Genomic DNA, 11,678 nt, shown 5'->3' with positions numbered 1-11,678 from the left:
TCTTTAGTTAGAGTAGGGAGGTTAATTCTAAAGTAGTTAAAAGCGTAACCGGTATAGTTGTTTGTATACTACTTATATACGTCTTACTATATATAGAATTCTTCTTCCGGATAATCGGTAAAGGTATATAGCAGGTTAGGATATCGACTATCGAAAGGGTAGTATAGGGCGACCTTAGTGCGGCAGTAGTCTTCGTAGGTCCTATTATCTTCCTATAGATTGCCGTAGTACTTAGGAAAGTAGTTAATAAGACGAGCCTTCGTACAAGGTCGTAGCTTAAACGTTGCAAAGTCCTATCGAGTTAGGAACTCGAATAGGGTAAGGTTAGGCCGATTAAGGAGGTTAGACTTAGCGAATTTCGCTAGTAGGATGCTAAGACGATCGATATACTTTAGCAATAGCGATTTGCCCTATATAACGATCTTACCGACCTGCTTATTATATCGCTTAACTTTAGACTAATGCTATAGAAGCCGACAATCGAAGCTCTATATCGTACGAGAGCCTTAGGACAAAGGTAGACCGAGCAATTAGTAGCAAGCTTCCTAAGTAGAGATATCGCGCTTACCGATAAACTTATTTATTATTTTAGCAAAGAAGGAGACTATAGGCCGATTAGAGTTCTAGAGTTGTAGACTAAGCTGTTTAGCGATGTCGAGTAGTAGTGTACTACGCTTCTCGGCCTTGCTATAGTACTTAGCAAGATAGTCGACAACGGTGCCTTTTAAGGTATAGGGAGCGAAGTCGGTATTCGTAAGCTACGCTATCGAGACGGTACGATTATAGCTATTTATCTACTTGTCGTTGCGAGGCCCGTTATATATATAGTATTAGGGGTTGAGGTCTCTACTAATGCGTAGTTTATCGTAAAGCTCTCGAGGATAGTAGAAGCGGCAAGTACGCGCCCCTATATCCTTATTCTTCCGCTAGCAGTATTCGTAGCCGCATTTATGCCGCTGAACTCGATTAAGGTTTAGCATAAGGAGGTATGCCGTATTACGCACCTTATACGGCGGCATAGACAATACTATAGGTTCTCCTAGCTATAGACTAGTACGATCCGGGTCTAGCTAGAAAGTAGTAACATAACGACCCTAGAAGGTAGCGAGCGCGTTACGATCCGCTTAGGTATTAGATCTCGGAGGCGGAAGCAGCGCCTACTATGTATACGGGTCTAGATTATTATCCTTAAGCTAGTATATGCCGTAATTGTGTAAACTGCCGCGAGCCTAGAATTTAAACCGGTTCTAATAATCGACAACGCTAAATTTAGGCTTAAGGACGGTTTGCTAGAGGATAGTATAGCGCCGGAAGTAGTAGTAAGCTACAATTGCCGGGTTGTCTCGTACATTGTTACGAGTAATCTTACGGCGCTAGTGCTTATCGCTAGTAGGGATGTTAGGCATATACTTCTATAAAGACTACTACTAGTTATCGGCGGCACTAAAAGTAAGGAAGAGATACGGACTACCTAGAGCTATAACGTAGACCTTAAGTTGCTTACGCTTACTAATCTAGTAAGCGCAGGTGCCTCGTAGCTTGTCGGCATGTCTTATTAGATCAGAAAGTAGCTTCTTTAACTCATTATCGTTATATAAAGCTAGTGCGGCCTTTAGATCGTTAAGGGAAATCTCCTAATATTCCGGGTTCTGCTAGACTAGAAAGTCGGCGATACGGTTACTCTACTTCCTTATAGAGGTATTTAAAGCAACATATCGGAAGCGGGTATATTAAGCAAAGCGTCCGTCTTAATACTTAAGTATATGCTTAATGTATTTATCGTACGACATACTGCGCTCTCGGCATTCTATAAAGTCGCCTACCCCTATTAGATATAGTAAAGGAAACGCGAGCGAGAGGAGGGCAATCGACTTATTAAACTTAGAAAGAGGAACTCGATCGTATAGAGGGAGAGTTAGGTAGTTCTATAGCGGATCTCCTAGGCTATCGTACTAAGCGGCCTGTATACGGAGCTCGTCGTCTTTAGCCTAGCGCTACTCCTCCTACTAATTAACAACCTCCTACAACTATTGCCGCTAATCCTTTAGTATCCGGGCTTGCGGAAGGGCAGATTCGAAAGGATAGTCGGCGAAGTCCTCCTTATCTTCGGCTTGCTCTACTTGTTTAGAAGAAGGCTACGGAGCCGATACATTAGGAATCGGTAGAGGGATGTCTTCCTCGGTATAGTACTAGACATTAATGCGATCGATTACATTATTATCGACTAGAAGACTAGATAGGCGGTTCTCGTCGATAGCTATATCGGAGTAGCCCTTATAGTTAACCGTTAACTATACTAACTACTAACGAATAACGGCTTAGCGAACCCGGAAGTCGCGCTTAAATATACGCCTAGTCGTATTATCGCCTTGTGCTAGTCGAAGAAGAACGGTCTCTAAATGCTTAGGAAGTAAGGGAAGTTCTTACTAAAGCTTGCCTATATCGCGTAGAAAGTTAACTACGTTGTTCTTATATCGGTACTACGCGCCCTTAATTAGGCGAAGCTCGACATAGATATAGACACGTACGATAAGGATCTCCTCAATTATCGTAAGCTTTAAAAGGTATGCTAGGTATTCGCCGGGGTCTATTCGATTACGGCTCGATATAAGATTAGGCTCTTCGGGTCGCTTGTTGCTATCGCGTATTATACGACACTTCTTATAGATATTAAAGGTAGGCGACAGTTTACGATTGTCTAGTTATATATTAAACTAACGCTCTTTATATCCCTTCTAAAGCTCTTTATTCTAGTATGTCTCTATCTTCTCCTATTCTAATGCCGCAAAGAAGTCGGTAACTAAATCGTAGTCGATATTAGCGAGAGCTTACTAACCGTCGAGATCGGTACGTACTTAGATAGGTAGATCGATAGGGTTGTTAGTAAGGAAGTAATTGCGTAGGTCTTACTTGTATTAATCGACGCGGATACGGTCGCGCTAGCCGGGTCGAGGCGTACGATATAGTAGAGGCTCGTTATCGTTATTGCGGACAATACGGTAAGCTATATAGCAATTCTCGAGTTCCTAAGAGCTATTAGGCATATAGAAATGGCGTCGCTTTATCTCGTATCGGCGAAGGATGCACTACTTATACTAATTAGGCTCGTCGTTATCTCCTTCTACGTAATAGTAGTAGATATCGATACTAGGATCGGCCTTAGGGGCATCGAACTTGCGGGCAATAGCACGTAGCTAGTTACAAATACTATACTTAAACTAGCGTCGGGCATTACGAATTAGTAGATTGTATAGATCTCTAGTAGGTAGGCTAATATTACTAAAGGCGGAGCTCGGCAAGGGAGGATCGCTACTATAATTAGTTTGCTATATTAGTCGAGTAGTCTGTAAGGACTAAAGAGAATGCCCTACTAACAGTTATTCGATAGTTAGCGTAGGAGGAGGATGTCTACTAGCGCGACGCTCTTATCGGTATTAGCGAGAGATTGCGGCGACTTAGGTACGAGCAGTAGCGGTCGCTACGTCGTTACTACTATATTAACCGCGTAGACGGAGACCTGCCGTACTAGAAGACTGCGTTAGAAGCGACGGTAGGCCTATCGAGCCTAAGCCTAAGCCTAAGCCTAAGCCTAAGCCTAAGCCTAAGCCTAAGCCTAACGAATATAGCGGGTTGCGCTTAATTAGATCTCTAGCGGATAGATTAGATAAGGAGGGGATAGAGCTCGAGGGAATAATAGAGCTCTGTATAGGGGAAGGCGAGATAGAAATTAGATTAGATACAGCGCCGGCTCGTAGTATTAGTATTAGTGTCTTAAATAGACGGCCGCGCTTATTTAGAGTAAGCATATCGGTGTCCTAGTCTATATCGCGAGGATGCTTTTTAGATATAGCTACGTTCTTTTTCTTGCTCTTTATATTCGTAAGACGATATCTAAGGCAGTACGCGGTCGCTTTAGTCGCAGTGCTAGTACTAGTGCTAGTAGTACGAAGGCTCTAGAATTAGGTACGCTTCTTACGCTTACTATATAGCGGATTTGTATAGACTCGACTGCTATTAATACTCGGATCGACCTCTTTATCGTCGAGTACTAGATTGTCGATAGCGTCTTCGTTACGATCGGGCGGAAGAGTCTTACGCGGGTTACCGTTACCGCTAGGAGGGCCTTGTCCGCCTAGTACGCTAGTAGCGGCTTACTAACCGAAGTGCTAAACGTCGGCTATGTTTAGATTAAGAGGGTAGCTAGAGTTAGCTATAGAAGGAAAGCAAAAGGGGCAGGTAGAAGTCGCAAGGGGCAAGTTAGAAGGTAGAAGGTAGAAGGCGGAAGGCGGAAGGCGGAAGGCGGAAGGCGCTCTCTATTTATAGAACGCTAAGCTATGCCGAATTAGGCCTAGAAGGTAAATGCGGCTTCTTATATATAACAGATTAGACTTGCTGCACCTAACCTACATATACATCGCTCTTAGTACCCGTATTACCTTGCTTACGTTAGCGTTCCGGACAAGTTAAGTACTCGCTAAGGCTCGGCATTAACTTGCCCTCTACTTTAGTATCCTTATTCTACTTACGTTAGCGTTCCGGACAAGTTAAGTACTCGCTAAGGCTCGGTATTAACTTGCCCTCTACTTTAGTACCCTTATTCTGCTTACGTTAGCGTTCCGGACAAGTTAAGTACTCGCTAAGGCTCGGTATTAACTTGCCCTCTACTTTAGTACCCTTGTTCTCCTAACGTTGCGTTCCGGACAGGTTAAGCTCTCGCTAAGGCTCGACTAAACCTGCCCTCTACTATAGTACCCTCCTCGATGCTACGATACTGTTCTCCTACTAGTAGCTTTGCTTCGAGGTGCCTAAGGCATCCGTCGTTATCGTATTAATCACTTTTGCTAGCGTAGTTTTACTAGAATTGCGCTCAATCGATTTAACTTAGCGGCTTTAGAGGGTACGAGTTTGGGTGCGAATTTGGGGCTAGTTTAGGTGCCAGTTTAGTATACACTGTCGATACTAACTTAATATTAATAATATAGCTTCGAGATACGGAATTAAACCCTTAACTAAAGTGTCGAAACCTTACCTACCTGCCTTCCCCTTCTAACTAAGCTATTACGCTAGGTAGCAGCAATGAGGGTATATAATAGCACTGCAGTTTATAACCTTTAACTAATAATAATCGACTAAGACGAAGCGTCGCCTAGCTATAACTAGGTAAGGAGTTACAGTAATCCTTTACGCCTAGTTATTAAGTTACGTAGGGAACCTAAGGGATTTAGGCTATTTAATAGTATTTTCTAAGGCAGCTGGCAGCCTAATAAACTAGTAGAGGTAACTGCCTATTATCTAACCCTAAAGAAATTAGTTCTCCGGGACAGGTTTTCTATAGCGGCGTTTCTTCGGAAGCGTATAAGGTCGAAGTCTAGTAGGCATGTTCACTTAGTTAATTCGTAACGTATCTTAAAGGGTTAAAAGCTCGAGGTCTATATCGTGTCCGTAAGAGTGACTCCGGATATTGCCCGTCTATAGTTTTTTTGCCTTTTAGTATTCTCCGTTTTTTTTTTTTTTTAACTAAGTCCTTTATATCTCTAAGTCCTTAATTACTTATCCTTACTCTTCCTTTATGCCTCTTTTACCGTTAAAGGTCGCTATAGATTGTGTTTGTTTTGCTATAGAAGGTCGTTGCTTCGTTAGTTACGGAAGAGGTAGGTATAGGGGTGTCGCATAGTGCTATTATCGCATAGTGCTATTGTCGTAGGGCGGTTGTCGCATAGGGCTGTTAGCGTATAGTGCTATTGTCGTATAGGGCTGTTAGCGTATAGTGCTGTTATCGCATAGTACTGTTAGCGTATAGTGCTATTAGGGGATTGTAGTACTATTAGCGCATTGTAGTGTTGCCTTTATTATAGGACCTAAGGTTGGAGGGCACGTAATAGTAACTTGAATTGTTAACTAATTACAGCGCGCGCTCAATTTTGCGGGCGCATTTTTGAAATTCAGCCCCCCTACGCTACTATACTACTGCTACTGCCTCCTTACCACTAATATTAGCTACGTTATTAGTAGCAATCTGATTTGTTCTCGACCTCTACGCTAGACTAAATAGACACCTTCTACAACCTTCGTCGCAAGCTCCTTAGGTTGCTCTAGGTGCCTGTTTTTAGTCTGTCGCTCCGCTCGAATTAGTTGTCTACGCTATATAGTATACTAATAGCGACCTAAAACGTACCTAGGATAACTATTTTAACTCCCTTAATAACTAGACCGCTATCTAGTAGCAAACCTATAAAACTATTATACTAGACACCCTTAGAAACCCTATACTAAGGCAACAATATACTTAGGACTAGTACCTTCGAGCTAAGCAAAAGACTAATTAATCGGCCCGCTTATTCGAGGCCTATTTAAAAACCCTTAAAGACGACCTTCCGCCTAAGACTAATTCTATATAGATCTCCGAGATACGCCTAAAACTTAGATAGGAGCTTATTCTCGAATTAGACCGTCGCCGTGTGTTCGAATAAGCTAATCTAACACGCATTTAATTCATAGTCGAAGTAGAAACAGCCGAACGGGCTATTTAGCTCTAATAACGACTAGAATCGAGGATCCGACTAGCTAGTACTAACCGTAGCAACCGTAGCCGCGGAGGAAACTAAGGTTCCTACTAAAACAATAGTACTAACAATAGTAATAGTAACAATAACCGTAGAAGAGGTCGTAGCCGACGGCTATATAGAGGAGGCCGTAATAGGGGCCGTAGAAGGGGCTCGTATCCCTATAATACTAACCGCTCGACTAACAATAGTAGTAATAGCTATAGTAACCCCCTAACCGGATTAAAGTGCTTTAACTATAATAGCACTAGCTATCTATTAGGCTAATACGATAAACCAAGGGATTAGACCCGGATTAACCGCGCTTCCGCTAAATATAGGAAACACCTTTTAGTAGCTAACGCTACCCCTATAAGCTAACCTTCGAAAAAAGAGTAAGCGCCGTACTAACTATTAGCCTTATACGGCGTAAAACTATCGACATTGTGCTAGCTACTACACGCACCTGTCTTATATAGGATACGTATAGAACTACCTATTAAACTAAGGTTATACTAGATCTAGGAAATTCGGTTAGCGCCCTTATTAATTACCGCCTAGCTAAGTAATTAGACCTCCGACAATTGCCTAGAACCGATATGCTAACCCTTACTTAGTTTAATAACGCTCGGCACTTAACCTATAGAGCCTACTATATTCCTATAGTTCTAAAGGACGACCTCGGCAATAAGCGTTTATTAGACTTTACTACCTGTATAGTAGATATAGACAACCTCCTATCCGATATTGTTATTAGCAACCCTGTTCTTAAGCACTATACTATAGTTATAGACTTAGGCAGTTAATAGTAGCGATTTAGGATCGCTAGGAGAGAGGATATTAAATATATTAATATTAGCGAGTGCCCTAACAATATTAAGGTTCTGTTTATTAGTACCCTAATACTAGCCTCTGCCTTAGCTAATCCGACTACCGACCTACTCGGTAGTAATAACGATAAACCTATGCCCCCTAATAGTATAGACCCTAATTAGCTTACTCGTATACTATAGCCTATTCGAGAGACCTATATCGATATATTTAAGCACTACCTAGCATCGACATTGCCTATATTTAAAGAGACAGACTATAAGATCGATATTATATAGAGTAAGGAGGTTCCTTTTAGGCCTCTTTACAACCTTAGTAAACGGGAGCTTGCTATACTGCGTAAGTACCTAGATAAGAATCTAGCTAATAGTCGAATTTGGTATAGTAACAGCCCTACTAGTGCACCTATCCTGTTCGTACTAAAGAAGGATAGTAGCCTATGCCTCTATATCGACTATCGTAGGCTTAACGCTGTTACTATTAAAGACCGCTATCTACTTCCGCTTATTAATAGGACTCTCGATCGCCTTTCTAGCGCCTGTTTCTATACTATATTAGACATTAAGGATACATACTATCGTATCTGCATCCGTAAGGGCGATAAATAGAAGATAGCCTTCTATACTCGCTATAGCTATTTCGAGTATTTAGTAATGCTATTTAGCCTAGCTAATGCCCCTACTATATTTTAGTCCTATATTAATCGGGCCCTTTTAGGCCTATTAGACTACCTCTATATAGTTTACCTAGATAATATCCTAGTTTATACCTATTTACCTAATATTGTAGAGTACTAGGCTATAGTACGTAAGGTCCTCGACCGCCTGCGAGCTTATAGCCTATATTGCAAACCTTCTAAATGCACCTTTACTACTAAGGAGGTAGCCTTCCTTAGCTTCCTCGTATTAACTAAGGGTGTTAAGGCTAATCCTAAACGGATTAAAACAATTACTAAATAGCCTATTCCTACGTCTATTAAAGAGCTTTAATTATTCCTCGGTTTTGCTAACTTCTACCGCTAGTTTATTAAGGGCTATTCGAGGCATATAATACTATTAACTGAGCTTACTAAAACTAAGGCTAATCTATCTAGAGAGTTTAAATAGACTAATAAAACACAAGCCGCTTTTAACGGTCTAAAGCAACGCTTTACTAAAGTCCCCTTATTGCACTATTTTATGCTAAGTAAGCAGATCCGAATTAAGACTAACGCTTTATAGTTCGCTGTATCGGCTATTATATTACAGCAATCAGATAATAACTATTACTAGCACCCGATTGCCTTCTTTTTACGAAAGATAATCGATATAGAACGTCGATATAAGACCTACGAGTAAGAGCTCTTAGCAATCGTAGAAGCCTTTAAGTATTAGCGCTACTATCTCGATAGTGCTTAGTATACGATTTAGGTCTATACGGACTATAACAACCTACGTAGTATTACTAAGGTTATAAGGGTTATAGGTCGATAGGCTAGATAGGCCGTCTACCTCGCCGGGTTCGATTTTAATATATTATATCGGCTAGGCGTAAGCAACCCTACTAATAGCCTATCGAGGCGACCTAATTACAATAGCGAGACCTAGTATATTAATTTATTGTTTCTAACCCTATAGTATAAGATTGCTATAGCCCGTATTGTTAATAAGCAAGCGTAGGATAAGCGGACTTCCGGACCCCGCGGCGGTAACAAATACTATAGCGGAGTTATCGTTCTTCTAGTATACGTTAAAAGAAAGGACGTAGATCGCTCGAGCTATAATAACTCGATTAAAGATATTGCTATCTATAGCGATAGCACTATAGAAGAGGTTATAGTAGTTCCGGCTACTAGTACTATTAGATATATATAATACGTACCTCGTTCGATAGCGAGGGTACTATTAAATAACCTTACGAATAGGGATAGTTAATCGTTTATAGATAAGCTGTTATAGGCTTAGTAGAGGGACGCCTTTGCTGTCGAACGTATTAATAAGCTTATAAGTAGGCGAAAGACTTAATCTAGTAAGAGTAATAGTTAGTCGATCGACGACAAAGGTTACTTAAAGTTTAAGGGCAGATATTATGTCCCCGCTAAACAATCGATTAGACAAGAGCTTTTAAAGAGGCACTATAATAGTGAACTCGCTAGTTACTATAGTATAGAGAGGTCGCACGAGCTGCTATCGCGTATATACTACTAGCTAAATAGTAAGCGGTATATAAAAGAATACGTATAGACCTACGTAGTACACTAGCGAGCTAAAGCACTAAAGCACTCACTATTTAGCGAGTTGTCTTTACCTCCTATTCCTAGGAAGCCATTTACTAAGCTTACGATAGACTTTATTACAGGCCTTCCGCCTACTAAGCGTAGGGATAGCAAGGATGTGTATAATGCTATCCTAGTTGTCGTAGACCGGTTTACTAAGAGCGCTCGTTATATCCCTGCTCGAAAGGATTAGACTACTATTAATATAGCTAAAGCCCTATAGAACAATATCTTCTATAGCTATTAGGGGACCCCTAAGGGGATAGTCTCCGATAGGGGCTCGATATTTATATCGCACTATTAGAGCGAATTATGCCTATAGCTAAGACTAAAGCATCGGCTATTAATAGCCTTCTATCTATAGACTAACGGTCAAATAGAGAGGCAAAATGCTACGCTATAGCAGTACCTGCGTAGCTATATTAACGAGGACCCTAATAGATAGGTTAACCTCCTATAACTAGCAGAATTCGTATATAACAATAGTGTATACTTATCTACTAAGGTTTTACTATATATAGCTATAATAGGCTAGAACGCTGCCTTGCTATAAGATCTATTTACCTCGCTCGAGGCCGAGCGTAAGGAAAGGGAAGCGCGTTAAGTACTAACACCTAAGACACTAGCGGCTATTAAGAGGGTTTAAAAGATACGGGAGATTTACGCTAAGTTAGCTAACAAACTAGTAAAGGCCTAGGCCTATTAGAAGGCCTACTATAACAAACACTATGCGCTAATAACCTTTAAGTAAGGCGATATAGTTATGCTAAGCACTAAGAACCTCCGTATCCGCAAACACCTATTACCTAATAGCAAAACAAGGCCTAAGCTCGCACCGAGATATATTAGCCTATTCCGCATTCGAGAAGTTAAGGGCTCTTCCGTATAGGCCTATTAGTTATAGCTTCTACCTTATTACACTATCTATAATACCTTCTATATATCCCTCCTTAAACTATACTATTAGCGCGAAGGCGATAAAGCGCCTACTAAGTTAGAAGAAGTCTTAGCCGATAGTAAAGAGCTATAGTCTATAGAGCGCATACTAAAGCATCGGACTAGGAAGGGTAAGAAGGAGTACCTATTAAGATAGTAGGGCTATTTACTAGAATAGGACTCGTAGGAAGCTAAAGATTCTTTTAAGGATATAACTAAGTTATTAGACGAGTATTAGACTAGCGTAAAGAACAAGAAAAAGGCTAAAAGCTCGTAATATTACTAAGGCCTAGGAATAATGCTACCCTTAGGGTGCTATTAAACTAACTAATTAGAGACAAGCAATTGTTAGTAAAGAACAACGAGACTATACTACTATAGTAAACGCGCACCGAGTATTAATAAGCGAGCTATAACGCGTTAATTAACTACCTACTCTTCTAAAAGACATCTACCTCTCTACTACCGAGCCCTATAGGTCCCCCTTTTATTTCTTTATTCTATCGAGGCCTCGAGGCCTAGGCAATCGGCGAGGACAGCGCGGCCGGCGCGGCTATATTAGTAACGGTGTTGCGTAGTATATTATTAGTTAAAGAAGAAGATTAGAAGCGAGGTAAAGTTAGCGCTAAGACGACTAGCGCCGCTATTATTAATATTACTTACTATTGTCGCTACGCCGTAGACGCAACCTTACCTATACTACGAGCCTAAAGCACTATACTAACTAAGTTAAAAGATTAAACCTATTAAAGGTTTGATTAAAACTTTAAGGCCGAGTTAAAACTTTAAGCCGCCTAAAAGATTAAGCGACTAATAGACTAACTAAAGGCAAAAACTATAGAGCTAAGCTAGCTAGGGTCGATCTTGCGGACAATAGGTTACTCCTTAATCTTTCTAACCCTTTAAGCGAGGCGAACCTTAACTACTACACTTATAATAGCCTTTACCTATAGAAACTAGACGAGCTGTGTTTTTTTCTAAAAAGATAAGATAAGATTAACAATTGAAGGCTACTAAACCTAACTAATTAGGGCTAGTAAAACTACGATAGTAAATAATAGTCCTTATAATAATAAGAACAATAACCCTCGGAAGCAGACAAACCCTCGAAAGCG

Source organism: Pseudocercospora fijiensis (assembly GCF_000340215.1).
Source record: "Pseudocercospora fijiensis CIRAD86 unplaced genomic scaffold MYCFIscaffold_12, whole genome shotgun sequence".
Classification (NCBI taxonomy): Eukaryota; Fungi; Ascomycota; class Dothideomycetes; order Mycosphaerellales; family Mycosphaerellaceae; genus Pseudocercospora; species Pseudocercospora fijiensis.
The sequence above is the reverse complement of the archived record's forward strand: the minus strand, read 5'-3'. Positions refer to the sequence as shown.